The sequence below is a fragment of the Nilaparvata lugens genome, chromosome 3, assembly GCF_014356525.2.
Source record: "Nilaparvata lugens isolate BPH chromosome 3, ASM1435652v1, whole genome shotgun sequence".
NCBI classification, from domain to species: domain Eukaryota; kingdom Metazoa; phylum Arthropoda; class Insecta; order Hemiptera; family Delphacidae; genus Nilaparvata; species Nilaparvata lugens.
Genome location: NC_052506.1, coordinates 65,836,867 through 65,850,227, shown reverse-complemented (window position 1 = coordinate 65,850,227; position 13,361 = coordinate 65,836,867).

Below are 13,361 nucleotides of genomic sequence, written 5' to 3'. Positions count from 1 at the left end.
TGTAGGACAAGAGTATTTAGAGTCATTTGAGCTTGCCAATAAATGATAGTTAAAGAATTACGTACACTCATAGTATGAACACTTTCTAAAGACTAGTTGACAAAATGATATCACGCCAACATATATTACAATCAGGAGGCTATTACATTATACATTCATACAGCGATTGAAAACGTTTCCTATATTCTAGTGTTCCTCAACTGCTTCCCCAACTTGAATCAATAAGATAAAGGGAGCTTTACGATTTGAATTGGTAGCGTTCTCGGTTGGAGGTTCTATATGGCGAGTTGGCCACAATGAATGGTCCGGCCCAGGGGTGTATTCAGCAAAGCAACACGGAAATTATCATAAACGGGCTGCTGTATTCAAGAGATTGACTCGCCCTGTAGTTGGGTGATAAGAGGTGTGCTATGCGACGGTCATAGCCATAGGTGTGCTCCATACACTGGCAGACGACTCGATCATTATTCTGCCGGGACTTGACTCGGACTTAGCTGACCGTTTGTTACTTCTCAGCCGCCCCCAATGCTTTGGGCTAGCGTCTTTCGGCGTGGTCGCTCGTCTTAAATAATGGATTATCTTGGCTGGCCACCCAGCTGGACTCGTGACGTCACAACTCTGCCTGCCTACTCACAGCTCACAGCCTCAGACCCAGACACTCCCTCACTGCACTCACACTTTCACGACAAGAGCATCACACTTTATTGCTATCAGTTGTAGTAATTCTGCAGATTATTCGTGTGGGAGAATAGCTGTATACGCCAGACGATTGTGGTTTGATCGCACCGAACGTGTCATGATACTCAGCCACATTATAAGCTCCATGAATTGATTTATTTTATTTGAAATCAATTTTTGTCGGATGGTGATGGCACGAATGGAGGAGGGTGAACTTGTACTCGTAACATTAATTATTGAAGTCGAGCCCAAACATGATGGGGAGATTATTATTCACTTTCACAGTAAATATTATGCTTCCATCTTGCACTGTTGGTGAAAAAATCGATTGGAATGTTCCCTTGTCTTAGGAAAATCATGAAGAATCATAAGCGATACGAAGGTCATTTTGCTATGTATATGGAAAAATAATTTTCTCACGAAAAGTTACATACACTTATGGCTATTCTTGAACATAATCGCTGTGAAGATTGAAACATTTGTCTCACCAGTAGACTAGCATACCAAAATCTTGTTCATGAATAATGTTGCCGCCAAATGAGTTGAAGTGGGCTATGACGTTGTTTTGAGCTTCTTATTGATTTGGATGTGCTGCTCTCAAAATCATGTTCTGAGCTTGAGGGAAAATAACTAGTGGCCAAGTTAGGTTTGAATGACGAGTGATCGAAAATATCTCATTTGAATTGTGGTGAATTTATTGTGGCCCACCTCATCCTCTCCTGCATTGAAGTACTGAATTCGTCAACCTAACGATTTTCGTCAATTATCATGGTATGATGGTCATTATACCATTACAATAAAAAATACCATTAACGTTAACTTTCATCATAATTTTATGCTGATAAAAGTATGACTGAGAATCATATATTATATAAAGAGTAAGTTTTTTTTAACTTAATGTAATTCGATTATGTAGTGAGAATTCACTTTATAAGATACCAGCTTGTAGGACAAGAGTATTTAGAGTCATTTGAGCTTGCCAATAAATGATAGTGAAAGAATTACGTACACTCATAGTATGAACACTTTCTAAAGACTAGTTGACAAAATGATATCACGCCAACATATATTACAATCAGGAGGCTATTACATTATACATTCATACAGCGATTGAAAACGTTTCCTATATTCTAGTGTTCCTCAACTGCTTCCCCAACTTGAATCAATAAGATAAAGGGAGCTTTACGATTTGAATTGGTAGCGTTCTCGGTTGGAGGTTCTATATGGCGAGTTGGCCACAATGAATGGTCCGGCCCAGGGGTGTATTCAGCAAAGCAACACGGAAATTATCATAAACGGGCTGCTGTATTCAAGAGATTGACTCGCCCTGTAGTTGGGTGATAAGAGGTGTGCTATGCGACGGTCATAGCCATAGGTGTGCTCCATACACTGGCAGACGACTCGATCATTATTCTGCCGGGACTTGACTCGGACTTAGCTGACCGTTTGTTACTTCTCAGCCGCCCCCAATGCTTTGGGCTAGCGTCTTTCGGCGTGGTCGCTCGTCTTAAATAATGGATTATCTTGGCTGGCCACCCAGCTGGACTCGTGACGTCACAACTCTGCCTGCCTACTCACAGCTCACAGCCTCAGACCCAGACACTCCCTCACTGCACTCACACTTTCACGACAAGAGCATCACACTTTATTGCTATCAGTTGTAGTAATTCTGCAGATTATTCGTGTGGGAGAATAGCTGTATACGCCAGACGATTGTGGTTTGATCGCACCGAACGTGTCATGATACTCAGCCACATTATAAGCTCCATGAATTGATTTATTTTATTTGAAATCAATTTTTGTCGGATGGTGATGGCACGAATGGAGGAGGGTGAACTTGTACTCGTAACATTAATTATTGAAGTCGAGCCCAAACATGATGGGGAGATTATTATTCACTTTCACAGTAAATATTATGCTTCCATCTTGCACTGTTGCTAGTGAAAAAATCGATTGGAATGTTCCCTTGTCTTAGGAAAATCATGAAGAATCATAAGCGATACGAAGGTCATTTTGCTATGTATATGGAAAAATAATTTTCTCACGAAAAGTTACATACACTTATGGCTATTCTTGAACATAATCGCTGTGAAGATTGAAACATTTGTCTTACCAGTAGACTAGCATACCAAAATCTTGTTCATGAATAATGTTGCCGCCAAATGAGTTGAAGTGGGCTATGACGTTGTTTTGAGCTTCTTATTGATTTGGATGTGCTGCTCTCAAAATCATGTTCTGAGCTTGAGGAAAAATAACTAGTGGCCAAGTTAGGTTTGAATGACGAGTGATCGAAAATATCTCATTTGAATTGTCATAGTGTGAAGGTTTCGTTTTATTGGTACAACACTATGAGGACGGACTTTTTCATGGATCACAAGTCACAACGTTTTGGAAGTCATTTCAACTGGCGTCTTCTAATATTACCGACATCATTCACGCACATCATCACTCATAAAGTTTTCTGCATAAACTTGGATTTCTGCTGAAGTATTGCATTTCACATAAAAAAACTGGAAACACTACGCATCTAGCTCTTGACTAGAGACTAAATATTAAGGCGGCCGTTTTTCTTGTTCTATAATTCGACAATAATATAATAATTGACATTCTGGACTCACCGATCACAGAACACTTGGTCAGGAGGACATGCAGTTCAGCTCTGTGAACATTGCCCTCCTGTGACAGGAGGTTGAAAAATGACCCTCGTACTAGATAAATAGGCTACCAGTTATTTATAGATCATGCTATCGACAACATACAAAGTTCCATTTCAGGTTGTCTAGGGTTTGCGTCTATCTGAATACAACGCGCCAATTCGTTCCCGATTCGAAGATGTACTTTTGATGCGGATGACAGTAACAAAGAAGCCATCGCGATCTGGAGAACGACAGAGTTATTTGATTTGTTGTTGGTTTAGTGCTGGGAAAATATTTTGAATATTTGAGTCGTCCGGCAAGCTGGATAGAACCGGCTTCAAAGAAACCGACTCACCAACGAATCAAGTCCGGCTGATCCTGTCTCCTACCAGCACGACCACAGCTGTCTTTTTTCAGATGACTTTCCTCATGAAGATATCAAAACGAGTGTCATTTTCCTCAATTTTCATGTTGGCTGCTGAGTTGGATTATTGCTCCAAATATAAGAGAGAGCGAAATATCCATCTGTTAACAATTCATCTGTTAAATTATGTCTTGTATATGTACATTTGGTCACTATAGACACTTAGTTATAGAAACTTTTAAAATCCATTAAAAGGGTTAAATAGAGATTGAAAATGAAAATACCTGTAAGAAAACAATAGAATGAATAGTTTTCTTAGATTAATTACTGCAGAGTTTAGTTATTGTTGAATTGTATGTTGAATTCTTCTTTTAAAATTCAATAACATTGATTTAATTTTTGCAGTAGAATTGTGATTGGGAAATATGTTTATAGGATATAGGTTATTCTATGTTTATGGAATTATATAGTTATTCATTCTTAATGTATAAAGCGGTCATTGTTGAACTGAACTTATAAGGCTTGTTGGCAACGTTATTGGGTTCCGAATAATCAAAACCTTCTATGTAAGTATCTATTGCTTAATAAGTTCATAATTGTGGATGTAGTGATTCATGCTTCAAAATGTGTAGAGTAAATTAACAGATAGTGTACACAGGTTCTGAACTGCAGCGCTTATGAAATAGCTACAGCCAAACTTGCTAGTTGATTTATACACATTTACTTTCAAAATGCATTCGAAATAGTAGACAATGCAAGTAACGCGCATACGAGATGCACGTTCACGAGGTCTATTGCGCATGACTGCATTTCCATGTGGCGATCAACTAGGATTAGTTTTTTCTTCCGTGGCTGATGGTTTCCCATCTTACCACCCCTCACCATCCACCGACGTCTAATTATCCAATCACAAAGAGACCTTTCAATTTCCAGGATAAGCGACCAGCTTCTTTCCCGGCGAGCAAGAACCGTATGCGCCTGTGCCTTCTTTGGAAAACTGTATGACCTTTATCGTCGGTCATCTCACGACCAACGTGTAATATATCGCCTGTCTTGCATAGCAGCCCAGCGTTGAGATCGCACCGTCTCTAAGACGGCGCAAAAGACAGCAAGTCATACGCTGGTGAGAAATGGAATATCTCCTTTTAAGACAGCACACGATGAGGATCACAGTAACACCTGGTTACCAATAGATTACAGCGTGTAATGCAGCCAGTTTTACATGCTAGATACTTATTGGAGGATAGTGGGCATATATCATACTTATGTAGAGACTAATCGGCCAGGATCAACCAGATTAACTGTCCACTGAACTTGAAATCTCCCAAGTAATAATCCTTATTGTAAATATCGCTAATCATGTTTTGGGTGGAAAGTTGAAGTTGAGAGTTCAGTTTCGAATTAGAATAATGATACATGGCAGCCTCAGTAGAATGCCGGAAGAAAACGTAATGGCTCATTCTGAGGCAATGGGATTGCAGTTGAGCTTAGTGCATGCTTCAGCAAGTTCATCTTTTCAGCGCTTGTATTTTGTGACGCTACTACTCCTCAAATGCTCAGTGAATAATAATATTTAGTGTGAAAAACTGTTATCTATTATCAAAAAGATTTATAAATGATAAATTTCTTATTGAAATGAGAATTGTTTCCATTTGCATTAAACAAAAGTTTTTTCTACCAGTACACAAATGAAATCTATCTTTAGGTATTTTCCATAGAATTCTGAGATTGTCGAATACGTTAGGGTTCTTCTTTTCAAATAATAAGATTATTATAAGACCTATCCATATTTGAGGGCTTCAAAGTGTCATTCCCATTATAGAGAACCACTGTATATTAATAAGTTTCACAAGTTGTCAATGAATTGTTACATTGTACCTGTGGTTGTTCTGGCCAGTAGCATAACGGCCCTCACAAGAGTCGGAGAAAGATTTAAACCAACGAATTTGTTAGTGAAATTTTGTTGGGAGATTGGATACTTGTATAATGTGAGAATGAGATTAAATGTATCTGGAAATACAAGAAACCGAATTTGTAGCTTACATAGCTATACCAGTTGGACATTGAAGATTATAATCTATGATTAATATTACTTGTAACTGAAGACGTCTGTGAATGGAGATTGACATTATTGTCTGATCAGTTATAAAAGGCTTACAATTGAATTTCTTTGGATATTCGAATAACACCCTCCTTGCCAGCAATGCAATTGGTTGCAGATCTGTTGTTGAGTCGTCCGTGAGAACAGCATGAAGAGAGCGACAAGAGTGATTGTTGTGCAACATGCAACAACCAAACGAACAGTAGCCGGCGATAATAGGAGTGTGCACTTTGTTCTTCTGCCGGCACATTTCAATGCTTGTAATTACGGTTGGGCCGTGAAATAGCGGCCGAGATGGCAAACACGATAAACAGGGCACCATCAAATATTTGCCTGCGAAATAATTAAGCAAAATCGTCGACATTTCTTCTTTTTCAAAGTGAAACCCGGATGAAATAGGACCTGGATGGTGCATTCTACCAGTCTGCTTTTCCATCCACCTCCTCCTCCTCTTCCTCTTCCTCTACATTAACACTCTGTCTCGGACACTGGGCGACAACTGGGCCCCTGGAATGCAATAAGGTCGATCACGGCTTACTTTAACCACAAGAAAAAGCCTTCTGACGCTCCTTATCTCCGTACATTAACTGGCACCAATTAATGGATCCTTTCAAAATATTACACTCCTCTTAAATTTGCTCCAACAATGTTCTCAGCCGATAAATATTACATTCACATTCAACGTTCACTGCCGCATACGATTGTTGCCGTTTTTTATGTTGTGTGTTTTTCTTGTTCGAACCAAACCGGAGAGTTTTTCATGTCCTTACAAATATCCAGGATGCAAATCGTCCCTATAAAACTGTGGAATGCAAATATCTTGTTTCTTATGTAGGTTCAGAACCAATGTTTCCATTGATTTTCCAATAAAAATGTCAATTATTACACAATCATAGACATTCAAAACTTCATTATTATATTCACCAGAAGTGGCGATTGTAGCCACTCTCAGGAAATTTTTATTCAGTGGAGACTTGGATTTCGCGATCCAAGTCATAAAACCTTTAAGATTGAATTTCCAATTCACCACGTGGAGAGGAATATTGAGTGTTGTAAATAATTAGATTTTCACGCGCTACTATCAATGAGAGCAGTTTAACAGTATCAGTATTAGGTGGTAGCATGATAAAACTTTCTTCAATATAACACAAATTTTCATGATGTAATTGATTACACTTTTATCAGAGATAATTCAATTTGTTCTCATGACCCAGACACGTGAAATGTTTTAAAATATGCACATGAGGGAATTCACTCATTATAGATCAGTAATATTAACTTCTTTTACGAGATGAATGCTAATATAATCAACTTCCAAATTTGATAATAAATTTATTGAGAACCCTTGAAGTGGTGAATCTCCAGTTTGATCGTCGCCAAACTCTCTCGCATAGTGGTAGATTAAAATTTCATGACAGCTCTGAGAGCGAAAAGTTACAAACGAACATGCGGGTGACATATTTCTCTAATTACCTGGTAAAAAATAGCATCATGACTGGTGGTCATCCTGCTTTCCACATTGTAGAATCTTCTTTTCCATAGCTGCTCGGTTTTTTCCGAATAACGTTGATAAAAATAGTTCTATATAATGTGCAAGTCAGGTTCTTCTTTTTTAGTATTTCAACTTTGTAAAAATTTATTTTTCGTGGCTGCTCGGATTTATATTTTCTGTATAACCTTGATGAAAATAGCTCTATATCATGTGCAAGCCAGGGTTTTCTTTTGAGTGAATGATCAAATAATGTCAAATTGTTTCAAAAATATTCAAGAAGCAACTAGAATAAAATGTATATTAGAATGTAATCACAATCAAAACATGGCATTTCTACAGAAATTAAATATTGACTTTTCTACCACGGTTTTTTCATCGAAAATAAGCGATTCAGAAATATGGAGCATGTTATTAATTCTGAGGTAATTAAAATGTTCAAATATACTGGATTCGAAGCTACATGTATATTGAGTGTAACAACAGGTGAACTGCTTAATCAACAAAGGCGGAATTGAGCAAGAGTGTTCCCTCTAACTGGGAATGGCTCTTACGGGTTTCACCAACTTTAAGGTTCAAGTGGAGAATCGAAAATTAATTGCATGATAAATAAACCAAGTAAGTCAGCCTACAAATACTCCTGTTGCAATCTGTTCCAGAGTCTGAATCGAAAAGCCGGACAAGTTTTTGTATTCTAATAGCTGTTTTCTCACCTGCCTGTTATAATCGTTCAATTATCAAACAGCGTAAAAATGAAATTCTTCTGAATTACGAGCTTCTTTGTAATTATAGTTTTGAGTCTTTAGAGGACGATTTATTTACAAAGTGAACTAAAATGCCAATTGGGCTATTGAAGACAATTCCTTAAAAATCTTCAGGTACAATGCAAATCTCTCCTCGTCCAATTTTTCCAAATGCTATCTCAGCATTGAAACAGTTCATCTTCATCCTTTATCCTTTAAAATCATTTCACAGCATGTAATCGAGTAGTGGATGTTTCAAAAACGAAATTATTTTTGAGAATAATTTCATACTAGACTATACTTTACGATTATGAAACTATTCCATTGCAGTCACATCACATAATATGGATTAGATATGCTTGAGATTTGGTTTTTAATAAAAAAACAATATCTCACTGCCACTTTACTTGCACTTGGATGATAATGACAATCTTAAAAACCCGTCATACAATACCTAATCGTAAGTTCTAAGAGCGATTCATTAACTTCTCCATCCCTTAAAGATTCGTGGTCAACAACATAACAGAAGAATCTTTATAATTTTCAAATAAAGAATACAAATTAATATTTTACAGGACTTCTTAAGCATTCACTGGTCTTATTTTGTTCCTTCTTGCATTCTCAATTTCACAAAACTTTTAAAACGTCTAAAGAATGTGAAGGAAGAAGAATAAATTTCACTTCTGACGTGAATAAATTCATTTTCAAAAACTCCTGCTGTAAAATAGATTAATTGGCAGACACGAAAGGAAAAAAATGCGGATGGATTGTAGATGCGTGATAGATACTCATCTTAATGCTTTTTACTCGACTTTTTCACATTATTCAGATTTTTTTTACTGAGTGAAAAGTTTCAAAGGAGCACTGAACTGTCGATTCAAATAAGTCTTCCGTTTATTTACAAGCTTATATCGATTTAGCTTAGTGTCACTGAAAACCGGGCTACAGATATAATTTTTTCAAACTTAGCGTAACACGGTTGATCGGTCCATCGCATCTGATCATAATTATCCTCTGGAACGCAAAAGTAAAACTGAAAAATTCCAGGCATAGAAAAACAAAAGCATGTGAAAATCTCTTAATTAAACATCTGATCCTTCTTCTCAAGTAAAATTTCCTACCGACTTATGATTATATAGCATTCCCAGGTCTTGTACTTGCTAATCTCCCATTTCTACACCCAAACTACAGGTTGTATTGTGTTGGACAACTTTCTTAGTTCAGTTTTTATATTGAGAATCAATAGAGCGGCAACAGATTCATCTAACGAGCTCAGCTCTACTAGTTCACTAGATCCGTGAACTAAGTATCTAAGTTCACTACATCTAGATAATGCTGGTTGATTAGTTCCTCAAAAGATAAAACTGTGCACGCAATAAGAGCTCTAAATATACAGAGTGAGTCATATTATGTATGGGAACCCTTCAATAAATATAAGACTGTTGTAGATATAATATTGTAACTTTCAGGATAAGTTATTGGTCAAATACTCTACCTTTTGACGTACAACTGAATTTCAACACCCCATAAGGGGGTGACTTGGGGGTTGTAACTCGAATATTTTAAACGTAAACATCCATTGTGTGGTACATAATTTCAAAGGCCTTTTCAAAACAAGAAAGATGACATCAATAAAAAATGTTCTATGATACTAGAATCCAAAATGACGGCTGATTGAAGTTTTAGTTTTTAAAGAAATAATTGACAAAGTTCAATCAGCCGCCATTTTGGATAAAAGTATCATAGAACATTTCTATTGACGCCATCTTTCTCGTTTTGAAAAGGCCTTGAAATTATGGATCACAAAATGGGTGTTTTCATTCAAAATATTTGAGTTACAACCCCTCATTCCTCTAAAAATCAAAACTTCAATCAGCCATCATTTCGGATACAAGTATCATAGAACATTTTATTGATGCCATCTTTCTTGTTTTAAAAAGGCCTTTAGAATGATGTATCACACAATGGGTGTTTACATTCAAAATATTCGAGTTTCAACCTCCAAGTCACCCCCTTATGGGGTGTAGAAATTCAGTTGTACCCAACTTAAAAGGTAGAGTATTTGACCAATAACTTATCCTGAAAGTTATAGTATTATATCTACAACACAGTCTAATATCCATTGAAGGGTTCCCATACATATGACTCACTCTTTAAAATAGAGCTATGATTTATTTCAAATCAAATCATGAATACAGCTGGTCACAGACTGTGATAGTTGCAACTCTACAATGTAGAGATCATGTCATGATTCCAAACACAAGAAACAGTTGTTCTCCATTTAATTGTTTCTGAATAATAACTTGCGAAATAGGATAGCTGAACAAGTCATTAATGAGAACATTGGATTCACGAATCCTTAGAGCTCATCTAATGATTCTAACGTTTCTCAACTCTAGCAGGCCAAAATACAGCAATATAATCAACTATTATGAGTTTCAATGTAGAATCATTTTCCGATGTTTCTCCCTTGCCATTCCATTTTTTCGTGGTGTGCTGAAAATATTAGCGAATATTTATTAGTTATCTACCCATGAATAAATCCTTGAGCCTTGAAAGGGTTGTTGCGAGTGTCTATTTCCATTGACAGCGTTGTCCCATCAGTATCGGCATCAGCTCATGGAGTTTCATGTATATCTCCTTCCATTCATTCCATTCAACAGGGGAACTAACAGTTTCACGAATTTTCTAGTCTCAACTGTGAATAACGTACACACTTGAAAAATCAATAAACATTTCATATCAAAAGCTCATGAAATCATATGAAGTAAGGGTGATTGCTTTCTACTGATGGCTGTGTTGAGTACGGTGACCGTAATGCTCCTCATTGTCGCAAGGCAAATGATTGGTGGAGTAGGCCTAAGTTGGTCTACACCACATCGCACATCAAATCACAAGACTTCGCGTGGGAAATACATCCAAACGATGCAGCACAATGAGGAAGTGCAGAAAGAACTCATCCGAAAAAGATTATTACTCCATAAGAATCAGTTTTTATTTGGTGATGCCGAGAGCAGAGCCTGGCTGTGTACGTTATGCCGCTCTAATGAATAAGGCAAGGCTTTCGCTGAATAAGTAGCCTGCGTTCGAAAAAATTGAATGGAGAGCGCAGAATCCGGAGAGAAGATGGTGGTTTTAATGAGCGCTGGGAACATCGACGAAAGAAAGCAGATGAGGAACGAATGAATATAAAGGAGAAACAGTTGGCTAGGAGAGAAAGAGAGGAGGGTATGTGCAACTAGTAAAGTAGGAAGTGTAGTTGTGTGCGATTATAAGCCGAAGATTATGAGGCTGTGGGTTGTTAAAGCGACGCTGGTACCGAGTATGATTCTCCCAGGACCAGAATGCACTACTGTAAGGAGCTCGAGTATGAGGAGAAGGCGGAGGACAAACTCGCAATTAAGAGGTAGGAACAGCATACAAGTCATCACGAAGCGACAGTAAGAAGCTATCTGCCACCTGCAATGTATCCTAACCTTCTAATGTGTGAATGCTGGCTGGTAGTGTCTCCCTGCCACCTTACCGTACTACCGTCCCAACGACAGACAACTCATTAGTAATACCAGAGAAAGCTACCAGTGCAACTGAAAAACGCGATTGTTCAAAACAGGCCGCTTCAATGCTGGTACATCATTTTGATGGAGTCTGTTGCAGACTATATAAACTGGTTATTCATCAAGGAATTATTGCCAGGACACCTTCGATAAAAGTGAAATGAAGTCATATAAAAGATCTATCAAAACGTTTAACAATGGGTAATATTTCACTTTGAGGCATAAGATGAGGAAATCAAATGAGAAATGAGGATCTCGAACATAAGGTACGTACCTTGATGTTTACTCCTAATTCTAATAGAATTTTCAGTATCATCTTTTACTCTCAGTAATTTTGTTATCACGAGATAATCTATTGAGCAACAGGCTTCAGTTGTTATTTTGTTATTTCATTGAAATCTACCCCCCCCACCATTCATAATTTGGGAACACAAAAATGTCATTTTAAACACTGCTGACCTAAGGACCCTCCAAGATTAGATTTTGAGATTCCTTCCCCCAATAATTGCAAGGACACAGTCTGCGTCCACAAATCCCCCTCCTGTGGAAACCACTGTCGAAGAATAAAGAAACTGTCGGATCTGACTAGCATCGCTTGTTCAAGTTGGATCCTCAATTGAAACCTGACTATAAGGTTCTTGGAAAAATGCTACATAACTTATAAAGAAAAACGAAGTCTAAGTACCTTTTTTAACTTTCATCAACCATTATTATCTTGATAGTGGCATCATATAGCCGAAACATGTTGTGACTAAATAATTTATAAAAAATTTAGATTTCTACTTTTATTGAAATTCAAAAGTAGCCCTAAAGAAAAATACAATTTGAAGGCGAATCCACATAACTTATATGTTTCTCTTTGATGTTTGAATTGGTATTCATGTTATTATAGCATTTCCAGAACCATCAATAATGTTACAATAAATGTAATGAGAATACTATATTTTGAAAAACAAATTTCATTTTATGGTACCGAATATATTATGGAGAATTACAGACGAGCACAATAATTTGTAAATGATTGAGGTTCAAATATTGAGGTAAGAAGTCAACTCTGTTTCAGAAAGTCCAAAAAAATTCCATATTCATCAACTAAGTTAAATGAGAAGAGTTTTGTAGATGGATCGTTATAACTCCGAAAAGTATTATATTATTCATTTGAGTGCAAATTATTCCAATCAAATTTTGATTGGGGAACCGTTTTATGCAGTCTTCTCTTCTACGAGTGTGGAAACAAAATAGGTTGGCCAGTTATTACTTTTCAAACAATCCGTTACTTACCGATTCAAATTGCGTGGGTTATTGATCTCACAGAGTTGAGACGCCACGGCGAATTTGTAGCCGAACGTGATGTAAATTGGCTGTCTTTTGAAGACCAGAAACGAGGTTCGGCACAACCTCTTTCTAATTAATAGTCCATACTCACTTCTAATGTGTCCGTTCAAACAGGCGAAACGTTTGTAACTTACATTCATTTAATATTCCAATTTAAAAATAATAGCTGGCCGAATATTGAAAGTCTAAGTACGTTTGTATCGTCTCGTTCGACTCCAACATTAAATCGGCTGCCTAATTCAAATTTCTTTATTTCTTTATTTCTTTTTCTGTTATTCGTTCTCGCATATTGGCTACTCGTACGCCTTTTGCCTTTTCTCGTACTTTGTTCTGATCCGCTTGACCTGCAGTTATTGTTTTTATCGTTATACCTATATCCGCCTTCATCTACATCTGTATCTACATCTCTCACGCTACACTTGCCCAGCTTGTTCATTGGTCGAAATTTCTCATGAATATTC